At 40.9% G+C, this 21,156-nt stretch overlaps 1 non-coding gene across 1 annotated transcript; it reads left to right on the forward strand.

Annotated features, from left to right (window-relative positions):
- Window positions 1–20,395: 20,395 nt before the first annotated feature.
- Window positions 20,396–20,470, forward strand: Trnas-cga (transfer RNA serine (anticodon CGA)). The gene has a single exon. It is a non-coding gene; the product is annotated as a tRNA-Ser (tRNA).
- Window positions 20,471–21,156: the final 686 nt, after the last annotated feature.

The following is a 21,156-nucleotide window of genomic DNA, read 5'->3' on the forward strand; positions in this document are numbered from 1 at the left end:
TAAACCTGCTTTAGAACAGGTCTCTTAATCTTTCATTTAGGCTACGCTGTTAGATCTGATTTTTACTCTCATACTGAAAATAAATTACACAAATTCTAAGCTGTCTGTGGCACCATTATCCGAACATTGGGCAATAAAGTACAAAAAGAGATTGTCCCGAAATTCTATAACGTGGTCGCGGTTCCTGTGTTATGCTATGAAAGCGAAAACATGGTTGAAACAAAAAACATTCAGACGGCAGAGATGAGGTTCCTAAGAAATTCGAAGGGCTGCAGAACAAGAAATGATTGGAAATGAAGATACTAGAGAAAAATTAAGTATTTTCAACATAAACTAAAAAATTCAAAAATATCGTAAAGACTGGTGAGAATGCTAAGTCCCAGACTTCCCCAAAATATTCTGAACTACAAGCGGAATGGGAGAAGTGATATTGAAAGGCCTCGGACGTGGGAGCAATTTCATTTGAGAGACTATCCCGCGAGGAGACTACTGAAGTACTTATGCATTATAGAATTCATAAGTTATACACCAACATAAGTAAGTTTTAATTTAGTTTACGTTCACTGACTTAAAAAAAAAAAGTTTCTTGCCTTCTGAAGTGGGCTTTGTTCTTTCTAAGGGTTCAAACGGTCGCCATGTCAAATTTGAACAATATCTGTTAAGCGGTTTCGACTCGAAAACGAAGCAGAGTGTGCTACAAAGAAGAAAAACAACTGAGTGAAAGAAGCGGCGTCACTTTCTGCAGCACGCGACCATCATTTTGCAGGACAATGTTCGGGCACGATTGGTTAAAGTCGTGACTGATTTGATCGGTATATGGGGATGGGAAGGCCGCACCACGCACCACACTCCACACACCCCGGACTTACGCCCTCGTGAGCTCAGCTTGATTCCTAACGCGAAGGACGAACTTTGGGGTATTCGGCTAGGAGCTGCTATGGAGATTCGTCGGACAATAGACCGCTCCAATCGAACTACCTAATACAACTGGCGCAGATATGGGTATCTTGCTCTTCCGACATCACTGGCGACGGCCTATAAACGATAGCTGTTCAAAAATTATCCGACCTTTTTTAATTGTTGAAATCAACAATGGTATCAGGGCGTTCGTGGGCTCATGTTTTCAGGCATACATAGCACAAATACCTGATTTTCTCCAATATTTCGGAACACTTGTAAGTGGTACACGTTGGATTTAGTAATGTGAGCAAAACGACAAGTTGCATCACATTTGGCTTCACGCTTGGCGATTCTCAGGTTGAAACCATCGTGTGTTTGTGGACGAAGTCATGGGTACTACACGGCATAAGGAGTGGTACAACTATTTCAAAGGTAGCCGCTAATCAATGAAGACAGAAGTCAGTTAAGGTACGCCCTCAATATCCGCAAATCAGGTCGTTACTGACCCCGAAAAATCCCTGGCGAAGCAGAGTAAACGAATCACAATCAGAGAAGTTGTAGTCTAACCGAAAAGCCGTAAATTCAACTAAATACCTACGTATTACAATAACGAACAAGTTAAATTGGAAGGAACACATAGAAAATGTTGTGAAGGATAACCAAACACTGCGTTTTATTGGCAAGAATCTTAGAAAACGTAACAGACCTACAAAGGAAACTGCCTACACTACGCTTGCCCGTCCTCTTTCAGAATAGTGCTGGTAGATGTGGGATCCTTACCAGATAGGACTGACGGAGTACATGGAAAAAGTTCAAAGAAAGGCACCACGTTTTCTATTATCGCGAAATATGGGAGAGAGTGTCACACAAATTACACAGGATTTGGGCTGGACATCATTAAAAGAAAAGCGTTTTTCGTTGCGACGGAATCTTCTCACGAAATTCCAATCACCAACTTTTCCCTCCGAATGCAAAAATATTTTGTTGACACCGATCTACGTAGAGAGGAACGATCACCACGATAAAATAAGGGAAGTCAGAGCTCGTATGGAAAGATACAGGTGATCATTCATTCCGGGTGCTATACGAGATTGGAATAATAAAGACTTGTGAAGGTGTTTCGAAGAACCTTCTGCCAGGCACTTAAATGTGATTTGCAGAGTATCCATGTAGATGCAAGTATAGGTGGTCACATTATTTTTCCTATCCCCTGTATGTGCATATCTCTTCCCACGAACGTTGTTACCTCAATGTCGATATCTGCACCATTCTCGAAATATGTGAGCTAACTTATATTATCTGTAATGTTAATATACAACATGAACAGTAAGGCTCCCAACACACTTCCCTGTGACACACGTGGCTACTTTTACACGTACAGATGAACCTCCATTCAAGATGAGATGCTGTGTCCTCCCTACAAAAATATGTTACTGGCTGTACATTATACGATCCAGGCAAACGGTCAACTACAATTGCTGTTAACTGTGCTGTAACTTCTAGCGTATAAGAAGCGGTTTAGGAAAATTTTTTCAAATGAGTATACGCACTCGTATTTCGGCAGGTGCACAGTTTTGCCTTTCAATTTTTGCACGTTTCTCAGATACTTTTTCGAAAATTTCGAGCAAAACGAGGCGAAATTACATCATGAAACAATGAAGAAGCAAATGCGGGTTTTCTCGCAAACCCGAAGCAGCATCTGGTGCAAGAGTCATAGGTTTTAATAAAGTAGCTGTCGATAGGTCTTTTTCGTTGCTAACAAATGTAACTGACAAACACACACTAAGAACTTCTCAAATAACTATTTGTGATGAAACAGGCGTTTCGGTTAATCCTAAAAACCAATAGAAGATCACAGATTGCAAAGGGAAACGTCCAGTAGAATCGTTAACCTCTGCAGAAAGGGGCGAAACTGTAACCAGCTTCATTAGTACGTCAGCAAGCGGAGCTGACATTCCTCCTACGCTTATTTTTCCACGAAAGAAGAAGTAGAAAGAATTTGAGTTAGGGCTGGCAGCAGGAGGTTGCGCTGAGGTCCACAGCACCGCATGTATGGCCACAGAGTCATTCTTTGTATGGTTTCGGAAAGTTTTGGAATTTTCTAAGGCATAAAAGGACTTCCCAGTTCTCTTTATATTAGATGGCCACTCAGCACATACCACGAACACTGACGTTATGGACTATGCGAGGGAGAGTGGCGTTTCTTTACCACCACATTGCTCTCACAGACTTCAGCCGCTTGTTGTTTGTTTTATGAAGTCTTTAAGCCTTCGTTATAGTGATGAGCTTCGAAAATGGCTACGAAGTCACGCAGGGAAAGTCATAACTATCTTTCAAAATTCAATGCTTTTTGGTTCAGCTTTCGTCTAAAGTGCAACTATGAAAACCCCTATTAAATGTTTCGAAGCTACTGGCCCACGGACATATCCAAATTCACGACGCAAACTTCCTCCCGGCAGACACAACTGACAGCGGACTAGATAGGCCGTCAGATAAAGAGGTTATTATATCTGAACAATTGGAATTGCCTCCACCTAGCACACCAGCTAAAAAATACGACTCCAACAGGCTGGATAATCAAGCGGAAGGGGTTTCAGCGAATTGTAACAATGAACTGCCGCCTAAGAATGACAATGTTATTGAGGCTAATTGTTCTAATCTTGGGTGCTCTTGGATGACAACTGACAACACCTCCTCATTTCATATTTCACTTGAAATTCTGATGCCATTGCCGAAAGAAAAGAGCGAAAAGGAAGAGGGGGAAGACTGTTGTTTTAACTGATTCGCCGTACAAAAAAAAAGTTAGAAGCCAATATTAAGGAAAAATAGAAAAAGAACTTTGCCAAAGAAGAAAGTGCAAAGAAAAAACTATTTGCGAAAGAGGATATGATTAAGAAGTCAAAAAAGAAACAAAGGCCCTAAAGATAAATGGAAAAAAGTAGAGAGAATACAATACTAACGAGAGTAATTATGAGGAAAGTTCCGACAGTGAATGTTTAGATTGTGATGGGTTACATTCAAAATCAGTTGAAGGTTGGGTCGCTTATCCACGTGCAAAAAATGGACACACGATTCTTGTGCAGGAATAGCTAGCTAAGATTGTGAGTATCTCCTCGTGTGTGAATTTTGTAAACAGCCTTAAGAAAAGGATACAATACATGAAAACTGTAGTTTGACATTAATATTCACTTTAAACTAAACAAATACCGAGCAAGGCAATATTTTCTGCATTTGCGATAATTTTATACGCTTTTGTAATCACCTGTACTTACCACCCCATTCTGCCGCGTGCACGGGGCTGAATGGGGCAAATGACATACATTTCTATTTTTGAGTGAAAAAATATTGTTATTTTATTTTATGGCAATGTTCTTGTATATTTGTGATTAATACATCATAATGTGTTCATATAAAAATTGGTTACTCTCTTATTTATCACTTTTATACATTTAATCATAGTTTTCAACTTTGTACCCCATTCTACCCGGGTTCCCCTATGTGTCGGATAAGAAAGATAAAAATACAATCGCTACTCGTTTCTTTAACGACAATTTAAGCTGTGCTCTCGGGTTCCTCCCATTGTTCATCACGACATATTCCGAAAACAAATCATAGTTAACGAACGTTACAAATGGCACTAGAAACGAAGACAATAACAGGTGACATTTAATAAGGCCACTGATATCCTTCGAAACGCAAACTAATGACCGTCATGCTGAACGTCATGGGTCACAGCGGACGGGCGGAATCGAAATATGAGCTTTATCCACGATCGCTTCTTCCTGTCAAGTTGTGCCATTAATTTCTCTACTCTCTAATCTGATTTCGTATCTCCCCATCAGCTATTCGATCTAAACTGTTTTAGCATTCTTCTACACCACCACACTTCGAAAGTTTCTAGTCCTCTCCTGTTTGGGGAACCACTGATTCGCAATATATTTATTCCCAAGAGCAGAATGAAAATAAGATTTTTTCTATTGGTCATTGTACCTGTTTGATTTACACTTAGTGCGAATATAAAAGAAGTTTAGTCCAAATCCTTATTTCAAAGTCCTAAATGGCAGCTTGCTATGTGACACATGCCCACTTGTTTCTCTGTGACAGCTGTTCTTTGAGCTGATAAGCCAAGGGACATTTTTTCCCGTTGCTCTGAGATTTCACCTATTGACTACATTGTTTCTTGTCTTGTAGTCATTTGTTTGCTTTGGTAAAAACGTATCAGGGGTGTTTTTTTGTTTCTGAACAAAACAAAGGCCAAGATCTACCCACAAAGTTTTCGAGAGAAGTTCTAGAAGACTTGCAAGAATTAAAATAGTGAATATCATGAAACAAATCTTTGTTTTTGTACGGCATGCATACTGTTGGAAAGGAACGAAAAGCTTTACAAGCCATGTAAAAAACTAAAAATAAACTTTACAGTGCGCTGCTTTCAATACTCGAGAGAGAAATCTATGACACATGCAGTGAAAGAAACTACGAATTTAAATGAGTGCATGTACGTCGTTAAGTGCAATACAACTTTAAATTTTCCGTAACTTTTCTAACTAAATGTACCTTTCCTCTCAAACCATTTGTCCCAGCACCATGGAATTCTAACAGTCAGTTGTCTTACTCGAGGGCATGCAGAGTCGAGGGGCATGAAAGGCGAGCAGTGGTTGGGAAGGGAGTGAGGCAGGGTTATAGTCTATCCCCGATGTTATTCACTCTGTTTGTTGATCAAGCAGTAAAGGAAACAAAAGAAAAATTCAGAGTAGGAATTAAAATCCATGGAGAAGCTTTATTATAAAGAACTCTGTGGTCTTTTTATTTTTGAAATTTTCCCACAAAACCTGTCTTTCAAAACTTTTTCAAATATTTCACTATTAATATATTATTCAAAAAAATAGTCAACTTGTTGGAAAATAGTGGAAATGCATGTAAGAAATGTTTTGTGTTTGCCGTTAATATAACACAGCTTGAGATTAGGGACGTGGAAACAGATCAATTTAACAAGGTGGAGATAGAAGATAGCTTCTCCCCGTGAAATTTGTCTTTAAAAACAAATGAATATTTTCAAATCAACAGCTCATTGCATGCACTCATTACTAGAAACATGAATAATCTCTACAAAAATTTGGAAGTTAATTACTTTGGTGCAAGAAAGTCTCCATCATTCAGGAAAACGAATTTTCAATAAATTGTCAGCAGCCATAAAAGTTTTACTACTGCGCGATTGACAGTGAGTGAGGAGTGAGTGAGTGAGTGAGAAATAGAAAGAGAGAGAGAGAGAGAGAGAGAGAGAGAGAGAGAGAGAGAGAGAGAGAGAGAGAGAGAGAGGGGTGTCAAATAATACGAGTACGATCAGAAGTATGTCTAAATTTTCATCCCTCATTTCACGTCCATGATCAGTCCACTTGCGATCTGTGGAAGGTAAATTAGCATATTAGTTTCCCACTGAGCATCTCCTCATTATGGATCAATTGCAACGGAAACTACATATAGTCTAATCTAACCCTCTTGTCTGTCCCATTTCTGTTGAAAGGTACAAATGAGACAAATGCCTTCTTATTGTTGTTGTTGTGGTCTTCAGTCCAGAGACTGGTTTGATGCAGCTCTCCATGCTACTGTATCATGTGCAAGCTTCATCTCCCAATACCCACTGCAACCTACATCCTTCTGAATCTGCTTAGTGTATTCATCTCCTGGTCTCCCTCCTCGACCTTTACCCTCCGCGTTGCCCTCCAATACTAAATTGGTGATCCCCTGAGGCCTCAGAACGTGTCCTACCAACCGATTCCTTCTTGTAGTCAAGTTGTGCCACAAAGTTCTCTTCTCCCCAATACTATTTAATACCTCGTCATTAGTTAAGTGATCTACCCATCTGTTCTTCAGCATTCTTCTGTAGCACCATATTTCTAATGCCTCTATTCTCTTCTTAACCAAACTCTTTATCGTTCATGATTCACTTCCATACATGGCTACACTCCATACAAATACTCGGATAAGACACTTCCTGATACCTAAAGCTATACTCGATGTTAACAAGTTTTTCTTCTTCAGAAACACTTTCCTTGTCATTGCCAGTATACAATTTATATCCTCTCTACTTCGACCGTCATCAGTTATTTTGCTCCCCAAATAGCAAAACTCCTTTACTACTTTAAGTGTCTCAGTTCCTAATCTAATTCCTTCAGCATCACCAAACATGATTCGATTACATTCCATTATCCTCGTTTTGCTTTTATTGATGATCATCTTATATCATCTTTCAGGACACTCCATTCCATTCAGCTGCTCTTCCAGGTCCTTTGCTGTCTCTGACAGAATTATAATGTCATGAGCGAATCTCAAGGTTTTAATTTCTTCTCCACAGATTTTAATTCCTACTTCGATTTTTTTTTCTTTTTTTCCTTTACTGCTTGCTCAATAAACATATTGAATAACATCGGCGATAGACTAGAACCCCGTCTCACTCCCTTCCCAAACACTGCTTCCCTTTCATGCCCCTTGACTCTTGTAACTCCCTTCTGGTATCTGAACAAATTATAAATGGCCTTTCGCTCCCTGCATTTTACCTCTGCCACCTTCAGACTTTGAAAGAGTATTCCAGTCAACATTGTCAAAAGATTTCTCTAAGTCTACAAATGCTAGAAACGTAGGTGTGCCTTTCCTTAATCTAGCTCTTAAGAGAAGTCGTAGGGTCAGTATTGCCTTATGTGTTCCAGTATTTCTACGGAATCCAAACTGGTATTCCCCGAGGTCGGCTTCTACCAGTTTTTCCATTCGTCTGTAATGAATTGGCGTTAGTATTTTGCGCCTGTGACTTACTAAACAAATAGTTCGGTCATTTTCATATCTGTCAACAACTGCTTTCTTAGAGATTGGAATTATTATATTCTTCTTGAAGTCTGACGGTATTTCGCCTGTCTCATACATCTTGCTCATCAGATGGTAGAGTTTTGTCAGGGCTGGCTCTCCCACGAGTGTCAATAGTTATAATGGAATGTTGTCTACTCCCGGGGCCTTGTTTCGGCTTAGGTCTTTCACTGCTCTGCCAAACTCTTCACGCAGTATATCATCTCTTATTTCATCTTCATCTACATGCTCTTCCATTTCCATATTCTGTCTTCAAGTACATTGCCCTTGTATAGATCTTCTATATACTCCTCCACCTTTCTGCCTTCCCTTCTTCGCTTATATCAGGGTTTCCATCTGAGCTCTTGATATGCATTCAAGTGGATCTCTTTTCTCCAAAGTTTTTTCATTTTTATTTATTTATTGTTCCGTGGGACCAAATTAAGGAGAAATCTTCATGGTCATAGAACGAGTCAATACATGAAATTATAACACGATAGTAGAAACAGATAAAATGAAATATTAAAACATAGTCAGGCGACAAGTCTTAAGTTAAAATAAAGAAAATCAACAACGTAACACTCAAATTTGCTTAATTTTTTAGCTCTTCCAGGAGCTCCTCGACAGAATAGAAGGATTGAGCCATGAGGAAACTCTTCAGTTTAGACTTAAAAGATTTTGGGCTACTGCTAAGATTTTTGAGTTCTTGTGGTAGCTTATTGAAAATGGATGCAGCAGAATACTGCACTCCTTTCTGCACAAGAGTCAAGGAAGTGCATTCCACATACAGATATGATTTGTGCCTAGTATTAACTGATTGAAAGCTGCTAACTGTTGGGAATACGCTAATACTGCTAACAACAAACAACATTAAAGAAAATATATGCTCTGAGGGCAATGTCAGAATTCCCAGACTATTGAATAGGGGCCAACAAGAGGTTCTCGAACTTACACCCCATATAGCTCGAACAGCCCGTTTTGAGCCAAAAATACCCTTTTTGAATCAGAAGAATTACCCAAAAAAATAATACCGTACGACATAAGCGTATGAAAATATGCGAAGTAGACTATTTTCCATGTTGAACTGTCACTTATTGCAGATACTGTTCTAATGGTAACTAAAGCAGCATTTAGTTTCTGAACAAGATCCTGGACATGGGCTTTCCACAACGGCTTACTATCTATCCGATCGCCTAGGAACTTGAACTGTTTCGTCTCGCTTATAACATGCCCATTCTGTCTGATCAAAATATCAGTCCTTGTTGAATTGTGAATTAGAAACTGTAAAAACTGAGTCTTAGTGTGATTTAGCATCAAATTGTTATCCACAAGCCACAAACGTATTTCATGAACTACATTATTTGATACGGTTTCAATATTACACACAAGACCCTTCACTGCCAAGTTGGTGTCATCAGCAAACAGAAATATTTTTGAACCACCTGTAATACTAGAAGGCATATCATTTATATAAGTAAGAAACAGCAGTGGCCCCAGAACCGACCCTTGGGGAATGCCCTCTTAACAGAGCCCCATTGCGAATGATTATCACTACCACTCTCAATATTGCGGAGAATTACCTTCTGATTTCTGTTCTTAAAGTAAGAGGCGAACCAACTGTATGCTACTCCCTTACTCCATAATGGTCCAACTTGTGCAGTAATATTTTGTGGTCAACACAGTCAAAAGCCTTCGTTAAATCAAAGAAAACACCTAGTGTTCGCAACCTTTTATTTTATCCGTCCAAAACCTCACAGAGAAAAGAGAATATAGCATTTTCAGTTGTTAAACCATTTCTAAAACCAAACTGTACATTTGACAGCAAATTATGTGAATTTAAATGCTCCAGTAACCTTGTGTATACAACCTTCTCGATAACTTTAGCAAACACCGATGGCATGGAAATAGGTCTAAAGTTGTCAACATTATCCTTGTCTCCCTTTTTATAAAGTGGCTTCACTAGAGAGTACTTTAATCGGTCAGGAAACCGACCACTGCTAAAGGAAAAGTTACAGATATGGCTAAGTACTGGGCCAACATACACAGAACAATACTTCAGTATTCTGCTAGATACCCCGTCATATCCATGAGAGTTCTTGGTCTTTAGTGATTTAATTATAAACTCAATCTCCCTCTTGTCAGTATCATGGAGGACCATTTCAGGTAACAGTCTCGGAACACTTTTTTCTAAGAGCGCTATATGATTCCCTGTTGGGGCTAGGTTTCTATTTAGTTCATCTGCTACATTCAGAAAGTGATTATTAAATACTGTACATATAAGCGACTTATCAGCAACAAGCACATTCCCACTACGCACTGATTCCATATCTTTGACCTGTCTCTGCAGACCAGCCACTTCCTTTACGAATGACCATATGGTTTTAATTTTATCCTGAGACTTAGCTATTCTATCTGCATACCACTTTGCCATACCAGTTAGCATATGATTATATGAATTAAGGAGATCTACCAGCATCCTTTTTCTTGCACACTCACTTTACAATTAATATTGAAATCACCACATATAAATAATTTTTTGTATTTCCTACAAAGTGTACCAAAAACCTCCTCTAGCTTTAGCAAAAATGTTGTGAAATTGGCGTCTGGGGCTCTATAAATAACAATTAGAAGTTTAGCTCCATTAAATTTAACCATACCTTCACAACATTCTAACACCTTTTCAGTGCAGTACTTTGAAACATCAATTGACTCTAATGGGATGCTGTTTTTCACATACATGGTTACTCCCCCACACCGAAAAGAGCTCCTAGAAAAGCTGTCAGCCAACCTGTATCCTGGTAAAGGAAGCCTCTGAATTATCTCCTTATTTAAGAAGTGCTCAAATATACCAATAATTTCAGTGTCAACATCTATAAGCAGTTCACTAACTTTATCTCTAACATCTTGTATATTTTGATGAAATATACTAATTCTCTCATTACTTGGATACTTAAGCTTTGTTAAAAGTGGATCTTTTGTTAGAGAGACTTCCCCTAAGCAGGAATACCTATCAGCTGACATCAATCTAAAAACGGTGCAGCTCTAACATCCACTACTGCAGGAATTTTCCCATGAGTGATCCCACCACCCCTATCAATGCTGTCACTTTAATTTTCCTGTTGGCGGTGTCTATCTTACCCATGGTGATTTGCGCCTCTACATCCTTACATTTGTCCTCTAGCCATCCCTGCTTAGCCATTTTGCACTTCATGTCGATCTCATTTTTGAGACGTTTGTATTCCTTTTTGCCTGCTTCATTTACTGCATTTTTATATTTTCTCCTTTCATCAATTGAATTCAATATTTCTTCTGTTACCCAAGGATTCCTACTAGCCCTCGTCTTTTTACCTACTTGATCCTCTGCTGCCTTCACTACTTCATCCCTCAAAGCTACCCATTCTTCTTCTACTGTATTTCTTTCCCCCATTTCTGTCAATTGTTCCCTTATGCTCTCCCTGAAACTCTGTACAACCTCTGGTTCTTTCAGTTTATCCAGGTCCCATCTCCTTAATTTCCCACATTTCTGCAGTTTCTTCAGTTTTAATCTACAGTTCATAACCAATAGATTGCCCCTGGAAATGTCTCACAATTTAATACCTGGTTTCTAAATCTCTGTCTTACCATTATATAATCTATCTAAATTCTTGCAGTATCTCCAGGTCTCTTCCACGTATACAACGTTCTTTCACGATTCTTGAACCAAGTGTTAGCTATGATTAAGTTATGCTCTGGGCGAAAACCTACCAGGCGGCTTCCTCTTTCATTTTTTACCACCATTCCATATTCACCTACTACGTTTCCTATTCTTCCTTTTTCCACTATCAAATTCCAATCACTTGTGACTATTGAATTTTCATCTCCCTTCACTATCTGAATAATTTCTTTTATCTCATCACACATTTCATCAATTTCTTCCTCATCTGCGGACTACTTTTAAGACTGTGGTAGGTGTGGGCTTCGTGTCTATCTTGGCCACAATAACGCGTTCACTAAGCTGCTTGTAGTAGCTAACCCGCATTCGAATTTTTTTTATTCATCATTAGACCTACTCATGCGTTAGGTTCATATTAGTCTTCCTAATACTTAAATCTATATTCGATGTTAACAATGACGCCGGTGGATAGACTATCATGAAATTACTGACCGTCGGTAAAGTCACGAATATAACCGACATGCTATTGGGCCCTTCGCAGGGAAAGGTTTTTCGCCGCAAAAAGCGGGAAACTGGAATCCAGCAAATGAGTAAAACATATATATTCAGTGACAAAAAATTAGTGTACGTACACAACATACACCACAATAGTCTGGGATTTCTGTATTACGTAACACAGTTTTTGTGATTGTATCTTGCAGCTTTAGTTATTTTTAATTAAAAGACATTTTAAAAGGACAGAAAGAGCGTTTTGGACTACGCTACAGATCATTCTGTTAGGACAGTCTTAACTTCGTAAACACTTTCGTCGACTTCGGCAACTCTCAACCAAAATCTCCATCCTAATCGAGACAATGCGCTACGATACAGCCGACATCATGACAAGAGAATGGGCTACATCAAACTCGAAGTAATTTTATGTAGATAAGGATCTCAATGACCTGTGTACGTCTAATATAAAAGATCTCCGAACAATTCTCCTCAAATAGATCGCAATCTTCACTTGACCTTTAACTGTTACTATTTCAGAATTAAAAACTGAATTCAAAGTAAATTTGGCTACCAGTCACAAAACTAGAAAAATAAAAATAATAAAAGTGAGAATGTGAAACAGGTTAGCAATAACCATAAACAGGAGATTCTACAGAAAATCAAAGTGAGAAAGGAAATTATTAATATTATCGACCGTGTAGGAACTCTATGCCTACAGTCTATAAATACCAAAACAAAATACCACTACAGGGAAACTACCTAAGAAGAAGTTCTTGGTAAAGAAACACAGGACACAAATACGTATGTAGGCTTAATATGCACTACAACTGTTTTTAAAAATAGCTATAGTTGCCTTGGACTAACGACGAGTGAATATCAATGTAACCTGTACAGACTGTACGCTTTCCAAAGCTGTTATCCAAGAAAGAGCTAAACGACGTTTTGTTGACAAAACACAATTTAAGACCGAAACAACTAATAAAATTATCTGACAATAGGCACTGTTGAAAATTTGTGCCAGACCAGGATTACCACCCGAGTCTCCTGGTTACTAGGGAGAGGCAATGATCACTGTGTCCGAATTACGCAGTGGTCAACATAATAGCACAAACTGCCCGAGCATGCCGTTCGTCAGATCCAAATTCTAAATTTCTCCATAGACCGCTAATGCAGTGCTCCTTGAACATTATCCTCCTCGCCTTAATTAAACATACACAGAATATATACAAACTTGGCCTTACGAACATTGCAGACGTCGTCTATGCAACACACGTCACACTTCAAAGAATTTACCAATACATTGCATTTTTTACTATCGACCACAAATCAAGTAACGTAAACAGCACTGCGTCTACTGAGATCATGATTCAGAGTTAAAAAAAAAAATAATATGTCGCCTACGTATTATAGTTGCTGCCGAAAGAGAAGAATCATTATTTTCCCACAAACGGAAATATAGTTAAAATTACGCTTCTAATTCGGCTACTAAAATTTGTAGTGAAAGTTACATAGTGAAATCTCCCCTCCCCCCACCAGAAACGTAGTTTTCGTCGCTGTTGTGCGACTTTTGTACACAGCCAGAGAAAGTGTGTTAAATATGGCGCGGACGGAAACACTAGGCTACGCTACAGGGAAATCTGCTCACACAACGTTTACTCGGCATTCATAATCGTTGGCGTAAACATCTCTAAATCAAATTACTCCCTTCCAACATAACTTAGATCTCGGGCTACACTGCCCATCGGCCTGTCATCACAACCAAAATTTCAGTGTATAGGGGAATATCCAGTATTTCTCAGTAATCTCTATCTAGGCAAAACTGTCAGTTATTGTAGATTGATTGTCAGTCTCAACTACAAGATTTACTAATGATAAACACTATTGAGGCGGCTCATAATTTTAGAATAGTCCTCTTCATCTTACTTGGCATACATTGTTCGCTGGCGTCCCAGCAGCTAGCTCCCTCAGTGTCTGCTTCTGCCATCGCACCACGCCAGTCTGTTGTTGTCCTAGCAGACAGAACGCACCGCACATACGACACCTTCGGAACCACTCACTGGCCAGTTAGCAACTGAGCCTAACACTGTTTACATCGTCAAAGGAAAACTATGCAAAGATGTACACTCGAATGGCACGACTGAGTAGTGTACACACACACACACACACACACACACACACACACACACACACACACAGTAATATCTGTCGAAGTCCATCGACACGCGCAGAACGAAATTCTTCTGGCGAACGTACAGCGTCTCCGAAAAAAATCTCGTGACTATATTCCGGCGTTACGGCTAGGTTCTCATTCAGATGAGCAAAAAATGGTACTTTTTTTGAGACAGTGAAAATACATTTGAAGGATCTGTTTGGGAATTACGAGTGATCATACTATGAGCTTTATTTTAGATTTTCAGTAAAAAAAAATGGCGCCCGCAATTATGATTTGATCACGCAGACTGCGTGCAGTGTGGCCCCTCAGATGTTACCTGAAATCAAAAATGGATAACATTAGTTGATACTAAATTACTTCTCTGAAATTAAAAATGGAAAACATCAGTCGATATTACATAAAATTTATGGGAGCGCATACCTAACCGCAATGAAACAACCGTAAATTTAGCGATACGGAGCTAATTCGAACTCTGAGTTCGATTTTTTGGGGGTTTATTTCACTCCTTATGCCTTCACAAAAATTAGTTGATATTAATCAGTGTCATATATTATAAGCTCCTAAGAAAAGTGTTTACTTTTCTGGGTCAGAGGTAGAAGTTAAAAGATTGAACCATTTTTAGTTAATGCTGCATGCCGTTCTGAGAAAATCGTTTCTCCAAAAAAGTTCAACGTCTAGGGAAACCTTTTAGTTATATTATTACTTCGATTTGCATGAACTGAGTGTTACATATATATTTTTAATGTCGCTGAACACGAAGCTGCAGTCAGATTTTCAATATTCAAAACGGCTAATGCAATGCGGGGAGCACAGGATTATGTTTTGACCAATTTTTACCAAAAATGCATTTTCGTTATTTACGTTTAGTGTGCAATCCAAGGAGCACTTATCAACCCTTCCTCTAACTGGAATTGTTCCTAGATAGCAACTCCCTGTTCTTCTTGGCAGGAAAAACCGATCTGTCTAACCTGGATATGCAGCACTCCTTATTCGTCAGTGTTTTCGGCTAGTATGTTTGCATGCATTGTGCAGTATGAATCATTTTGTGCACGTGCGTCACGGGACGAGCTTTGATCTACATCTATATGGATACTCTGCAAATCACATTTAAGTGCCTGGCAAAGGGTTCTTCGAATTCCCTTCACAATTGATAGTTAATTGAAACCCTCAGCTGCCGACAGGTGTTGTTGATATACTTCGATGGGGACAGCTGAAAATGTGTGCACCGACTGGGACTCGAACCCGGGATCTCCTGCTTACATGGCAGACGCTCTATCCATTTGAGCCACCGAGGACACAGATGAATACCACGACTGCAGGCATTTATCACTTCCACGCTTCCCGTGAGACTCACATTCCCAACTGTCCACAATCCACAAACGTAATGTACGTAATAGGTATTTGCCCATCCACTCAATACTGGCCCACACTAAGGTGACGATTCCCGTAAGATTTCGGGCAACCTGTGCGCATTCGCACAGACGAAGGTCAATGGTTGGGTAGCGTTTAACCATATATATGAAGATAGTAACTGTTCTGGAAAGAACAGGCGCCACTGACGACCGGGCGGCTTCTCTAGAATACATGATAGATCGGCCTATGTGGCCGAGAAGTTCTAGGCGCTTCAGTCGGGAGCCGCGCGACCGCTACGGTCGCAGGTTCAAATCCTGCCTCGAGAATGGATGTGTGTGATGTCCTTAGGTTACTTAGGTTTAAGTCGTTCTAAGTTCTAGGGGACTGATGACCTCCGATGTTAAGTCCTATAGTGCTCAGAGCCATTTGAACCATCAGTCTCTATGCTTACACACTACTTACATTAACTTATGCTAAGGACAACAAACACACACAACGATGCCCGAGGGGGGACTCGAACCTCCAACGGGGGGAGCCGCACGAACCGTGACAAGGCGTTTGAGACATGGCGGATACCCGGCGCGGCCCATGGCAGTCGTGACACTTTTTGAATGAGAACCTGTCCCTACGGAATACCGTTCATAAAATGTCACAGGGATTATGTACTCAGGTTTCACATGCGCGGTAAGCCCGATGTGGGGACGCGCAGAGAACTACTACAGTCGCTTAGGGAGCAGTGTCCTCTGGACCAGGACTCAAAGATCGAAACAACGATCGATGGAAACTGGCGCCAGAAACGCACCAGCTCGCTATATTTCATCCCCTTAGGGGTTGAACTTCCATAAACACCAAAACACGTATTTTCTTATTTGTAACCTTGAAGTCAAATACCAATTTTCGTAGATGTAGCCTTAAAAATACTTTCATAGTTCTTCCATAATTATTTATCTTAAAATAAAATGTTCACCCACTATTTCACTTCATTCCCAATAATAATGGAACACATATTTCTTTATTTCTGACCTAGAAACCAGATACAAATTTTCGTATGCCTAACTTCAAAATTACCTTAATAGCTACATGTTTAAAAAATCCTACCATTTCCTGTGTCTCCCCCTTGCAGTGTAGGAGGGATAGTGTCGTGCAACAGACAGCATATTCAGTAGACAACGAACTGTTCGTTGTGAAATCAGCGACATAGGAACCGAGACTGACACAGAAGATGCTGAAGGTGAAGCACACTAGACTCGTGTCTACCACGGCTTCAAATAGTATCGATTTACCATGAACAGAATTTCCGAAAAGTGAGCAAGTAATTTTACAGTAAATTCAGTACCGATGGAGAGGATATACAACGAAAAAAATTTCTATAAAATTTCAGAAATAATGAAACATTCCACTCAAGTCGCGCGGCAGAACACGCAATGGATATGCTTGCACTTAAGACGGAAGGCCCCACGTGCTAGCGCAGGCTTACGACAGAACCCAAAATTCGGCAGTAGGCGTAAGCCAACCTCGTGTGCTGCCATCTGTTGTTGATGCCAGGCATCAAGGTCTCAGTAGTACGGCCATGCACTGGAGAGTAGTTGCTTTGTAAGCACTCCGTCTTCAGTCCACGAGTGGCCTACTGGGACGGGACCATCCGACCGCTGCGTCATGATCCGTGGAGGATACGAACAGGAGGGGCGTGGGGTCAGCACACTGCTCTCCCAGTCGTTATGGTGGTTTTCTTTGACCGGAGCCGCTACTATTCGGTCGAGTAGCTCCTCGATTGGCACCACGAGGCTGAGTGCACCCCGAAAAATGGCAAGAGCGCATGGCGGCCTGGATGACCACCCATCCAAGTGCCGACCACGCCCGACAACGCACTTAACTTCGGTGATCTCACGTGAACCGATGCAACCTCCGGGGCAAGGCCGTTGCCGCAGATATTTTAGAGTAGTTGCAAAAGTTTCATAATTATCTAGTTTACGGGGGAAATGTGAAAAACGCGATTGTCACCGAAGCTACAACTAATCTGAATTTCTGGTTAGTTTTCAAGTGGTCTTGTGTGCGAGCCTGAATTTTTCATCCTATGCGGTGTGAATGATTCAAACCCGTCATGTTCTTCTTATGAGGTTTATTTTGCACACAATGATCGTTTGTAGTTGTGTTGAGTTACTAACTTGACAAATTTTTGGATGGCGCACGTATCATAACTGAGATCTGCGCTTGCGCTTAATGGCTGAAGGTGAATTAGCGCAATGAGTAGTAGCGAATGTTATAGTAACATGTTTGTAAATTATTTCAGGTAAATTACGTTAGTCGTGTAATATTATCCGTATATCAGTACAGTATGTGGGCCAATTACGTTAGTCATGGAATACTATCCATATAAGACTATGTCACCTTGATGTCCCGAAATTTGCTTCAATTTTGGAATCCACGAAAGAACTGGAAATTTTCCTTTACACAGATTTCCATATAATTTCTGTTACAGTGATTTAGTCTTGTCTGTCACTCGACTTTTCTGACCGTGAAATAAATTCTATCGCTCAGGTGCTTATTACCTCTTCGTGTTTCCATTTGTCGATATTGTGCATAAACACTTACATATCTCAAAGTTGCTATGGACAATGATGGAACGACACACTTTTCTATGGCGACACTGCAGTTTAGAGATAGAAAAACCGATCAGTTAAAACAATATGGGTGTTTTAGTTCTGAATAACCGATGTCTTTCGGTATTTGTTTGCTCTCGGTTATAACAAGTATCTTTTTATGTTTTCTGATAACCACGTAAAAACAGATATATCGATTAGCCACAGCAGCCGTAGTAAAATTTTTAGTTTTCAAGTAAACCTTTTTTAAAAAAGACGAGTAATTTTTATTCGTAAGATTTCCATAGCTCTGAAATACTGCGTTATTACAGAAAAAATGGGAAAAGTGATGTATGCCACTTTAATAACACTGCTGACAGAAACGAGCAACAAATGGATTGGTCCAGCATTGCCGAGACAATATTGTGCCTGTTATACAAGCAGTGCGAGAGACTGGACGCAGTTTCTCGCTGTTGTCGAACGTCAGTTGTAACACAGAATGGCACCATCTGGAAGTATTTTACGATATGCGGTACGAGTGAATTACAATGGTTGATTTGGCAACTTGTGACATCATACAAAGAAAAAGGTTAAAATTTTCGGGATAAAAATAGAAAGTGCCTGATCTGCTGCCTGTGTCTACGGAGTATGCCGTTATCTGCTGGTAGCCCTTGAAAACAGAGAAATTAAAACGAAAAAGAGAGTTCTCCAGCCGAAGTTTTCACCCTTTATCGCTGGACTATACGTAACGCCCGCATAGTGCTGTGATAACCGATTACAATATAATTTCTGAGCAGAGCTTCTAAAAACTAAAATCAGTAGGAGAATACTGGCAGTTTTCTGTAGTACAGAAGCACTCGCCATATTTTGAGAGAAGCAGCGAACAGCGGACAAAGTTTTATTTGACTATTTAATTTAAATTATGTCCGAAAGAACAGACACCATATCCATATACGTATATGGTTCTGGCAATACCAGCCATGACCTTCTTCTGTGAAGATGCACACGTATTCCCCGAACTGTTACGGGACTTGGTAAGAATGTCTTCCACGAGTAATGAGTGTGGTGGTGTGGGACACTACGAATGTAGTGTGTGGACATACAAGGTGAGCATGTGAGTCTCGCGGGAGGCGTGCGCGAGATAGTCCCTGCAGTCACTCTATCGTCTGTGCCCTCGGTGGCTCAGATGGACAGAGCGTCTGCCATGTAAGCAGGAGATCCCGGGCTTTAGTCCCAGACGGGGCACATATTGTCACCTGTCCCCGTTGATATATATCGACACCCGTGAGCAGCTGACGCTATTAACATAATTCTAATTTCGTTCTGGACGGCTGTCGGTCATCATAAAAGTATTTAATTTAACGTGTTGATTCCATTTATCAAGAAACTGAGAAAGTCAAATTTTTTAGATCTTTGTTTTATTCCTACGTTTACTAGAGGAAATAATGTAAATAAAAGGCTGAAAATCGGTTATTACAAGAACTAGAATTGTGACGGGCTTTAACAATTAGGTTAAAGTGAGCCGAAAACCAGTTGTTTCAGCGGTAACCGACATTCCCACTGGAGTTCTGCGTGGTAAGATTGACGCGCAAGGACGTCTGCCAGGAAGTTTCATATCAGCGCACACTCTGCTGCAGAGTGAAAATCTCATTCTGGAAACATCCCCCAGGCTGTGGCTAAGCCATGTCTCCACAGTTTCCTTTCTTTCAGGAGTGCTAGTTCTGCATGTTTCGCAGAAGAGCTTCTGTAAAGATTGGAAGGTAGCAGACGGATACTGGCAGAAGTAAAGCTGTGAGTACCGGGCGAGAGTCGTGCTTCGGTAGGTCAGTTGGTAGAGCACTTGCCCGCGAAAGGCAAAGGTCCCGAGTTCGAGTCTCGGTCGGGCACACAGTTTTAATCTGCGAGGAAGTTTCATATCAGCGCACACCCCGCTGCAGAGTGAAAATCTCATTCTGGAAACATCCCCCAGGCTGTGGCTAAGCCATGTCTCCACAGTATCCTTTCTTTCAGGAGTGCTAGTTCTGCATGTTTCGCAGAAGAGCTTTTGTAAAGATTGGAAGGTAGCAGACGGATACTGGCAGAAGTAAAGCTGTGAGTACCGGGCGAGAGTCGTGCTTCGGTAGCTCAGTTGGTAGAGCACTTGCCCGCGAAAGGCAAAGGTCCCGAGTTCGAGTCTCGGTCGGGCACACAGTTTTAATCTGCGAGGAAGTTTCATATCAGCGCACACTCCGCTGCAGAGTGAAAATCTCATTCTGGAAACATCCCCCAGGCTGTGGCTAAGCCATGTCTCCACAGTATCCTTTCTTTCAGGAGTGCTAGTTCTGCATGTTTCGCAGAAGAGCTTCTGTAAAGATTGGAAGGTAGCAGACGGATACTGGCAGAAGTAAAGCTGTGAGTACCGGGCGAGAGTCGTGCTTCGATAGCTCAGTTGGTAGAGCACTTGCCCGCGAAAGGCAAAGGTCCCGAGTTCGAGTCTCGGTCGGGCACACAGTTTTAATCTGGGAGGAAGTTTCATATCAGCGCACACTCCGCTGCAGAGTGAAAATCTCATTCTGGAAACATCCCCCAGGCTGTGGCTAAGCCATGTCTCCACAGTATCCTTTCTTTCAGGTGTGCTAGTTCTGCATGTTTCGCAGAAGAGCTTCTGTAAAGTTTGGAAGGTAGGAGACGGATACTGGCAAAAGTAAAGCTGTGAGTACCGGGCGAGAGTCGTGCTTCGGTAGCTCAGTTGGTAGAGCACTTGCCCGCGATAGGCAAAGGTCCCGAGTTCGAGTCTCGGTCGGGCACACAGTTTTAATCTGCCAGGAAGTTTCATATCAGCGCACACTCCGCTGCAGAGTGAAAATCTCATTCTGGAAACATCCCCCAGGCTGTGGCTAAGCCATGTCTCCACAGTATCCTTTCTTTCAGGAGTGCTAGTTCTGCATGTTTCGCAGAAGAGCTTCTGTAAAGTTTGGAAGGTAGCAGACGGATACTGGCAGAAGTACAGCTGTGAGTATCGGGCGAGAGTCGTGCTTCGGTAGCTCAGTTGGTAGAGCACTTGCCCGCGAAAGGCAAAGGTCCCGAGTTCGAGTCTCGGTCGGGCACACAGTTTTAATCTGCGAGGAAGTTTCATATCAGCGCACACTCCACTGCAGAGTGAACATCTCATTCTGGAAACATCCCCCAGGCTG

This window comes from Schistocerca gregaria, chromosome 10 (assembly GCF_023897955.1).
Source record: "Schistocerca gregaria isolate iqSchGreg1 chromosome 10, iqSchGreg1.2, whole genome shotgun sequence".
NCBI classification, from domain to species: Eukaryota; Metazoa; Arthropoda; class Insecta; order Orthoptera; family Acrididae; genus Schistocerca; species Schistocerca gregaria.